At 34.9% G+C, this 1,878-nt stretch overlaps 1 pseudogene; it reads left to right on the forward strand.

Moving 5' to 3' along the window:
- Positions 1 to 388: 388 nt before the first annotated feature.
- LOC145115697 (dehydration-responsive element-binding protein 3 pseudogene) lies at positions 389 to 1,136 on the forward strand (annotated as a pseudogene).
- Positions 1,137 to 1,878: the final 742 nt, after the last annotated feature.

The following is a 1,878-nucleotide window of genomic DNA, read 5'->3' on the forward strand; positions in this document are numbered from 1 at the left end:
ACTCGAATCTAGAATAGAGCTTCTACAGTTTGGTTAGGTTCAAGATTTTCTTTAAAAAATCTCTTTTGGATACAATCGAGCTTAAAATATCGGAACAAAAAGCCCACTTTTTTTATTCATCAAAAAAGTGAAAAACTGAAAATGATACTATTTCCGATTTCTATATTTCAAATTAAAACAAACCAAACATAAGACCTCTGCATATGTCTATTCTATAAATATATTATTCTGTATAATTATATTTTAAATATACATTTATACATTTTTATTTTTATATAATATAAATAAGAAACAAAGTATGTGTACACAGACTTGGTAGGTTAAAGTTCACTATAAATAGTCAATATGCACTCCAACAGCCACTTCTGCAACTCATTTGCATCTTATATAATTCCTCCTTTCAACCCTCTCTCCGGTTACCAATGGCGGAACTCAATCAAACTTCTGATGTTGCCACCACCAACACTTGCCTGAAACCGATTCCAGGGAAGGAGAGTCGAGGTTCTCCGGCGTACCGTGGAGTTCGAATGCGAAGTTGGGGCAAATGGGTGTCGGAAATACGACAACCACGTAAGAAATCCCGTATCTGGCTTGGCACTTTTTCAACGCCGGAGATGGCCGCAAGAGCTCACGACGTCGCCGCCTTGTCCATCAAAGGGAACTCCGCCATTCTCAACTTTCCTCAACTCAAAGACTTGTTGCCACGTCCGGCGTCTGTCTCGCCACGTGACGTCCAAGCCGCCGCCGCCAAGGCAGCCACCATGCAAGAATTGTGTTCGGTGTCGTACTCCTCCACCGTGCAACCGCCGTTGTCCGATCGCTATATATTACCTGCCGATGAACATGCTTCCGGCAGCCCGGATGATGAATTGGATGAATTCATTGAGTTGCCGAGTTTAGAGGGGTGTTTGGATTCCCCGGGATCGTTGACTAAATTGATGGTGGTGGACTCGGTGGATGGATGGATGAATCCGTCGTGGGAAGTGGCTAGCACCGACTGTTTTGCTGCTAATTTCTCCGACCAGGTGGCAAAAAATCCGAGTTTCTCGACGCTCATATGGGACTGTTGATTTTTTACTATATTTGACTAATTTGAGAACGACATCTATGACACTGAAGTATATTTCTTTTTTCTATTTTTTTAGCAAATATGTAATTTATGGAAAAATGTGGAATAGTCTTATAAAAAAAAATTATATATATGACGAATTTGATGGTATATTTGATAAATATAACATATAGAAACGAGAACCAAATTGATCTCTATATATCCAATCCAAAATTAAACCATCAATCAAGTATAATTAAAATCGTTTTACATTGGAAAACATGTAATTTGTTTAGATTCTCTTTGCTTTACTCGTTACATCACGGATGTATAAATACGATGATTATTGGTTTCCTACTCCCATCTCAAATCCTCATATTCCTAATATAGCAAGATAAATATAGTAATATAATATTTCTGATGATAATAATATCTAATCCTAATATTCATAATATAATAATATTTCTGACTATAACTTCTAATATTAATATTTAATGTCTAATCCCCATCCCGGATGTATAAATACGACGATTATTAGTTTCCTATTCCTTCTCAAATCCTCATATTCCTAATATAGCAAGATAATTATAGTAGTATAATATTTCTATGATAATAATATCTAATCCTAATATTCATATATAATATAAGAGAAATTAAATATCCTTTTACTTTTTTTTCCTATAAATCTTCTTACCCAATTAAATGGTGATATGTATAACATTTAATGTTCATATAACGAAATTTATAAAATATTTTTTTCCACCCCCCCTAACTACTTTGATAGAGTGTTGAGAATTAAAGTATTCAAATAAAATTTTAGAAAGCCCTTA

Source organism: Lactuca virosa, chromosome 5, assembly GCF_052849685.1.
Source record: "Lactuca virosa cultivar CGN04683 chromosome 5, Lactuca_virosa_CGN04683_v6, whole genome shotgun sequence".
Classification (NCBI taxonomy): Eukaryota; Viridiplantae; Streptophyta; class Magnoliopsida; order Asterales; family Asteraceae; genus Lactuca; species Lactuca virosa.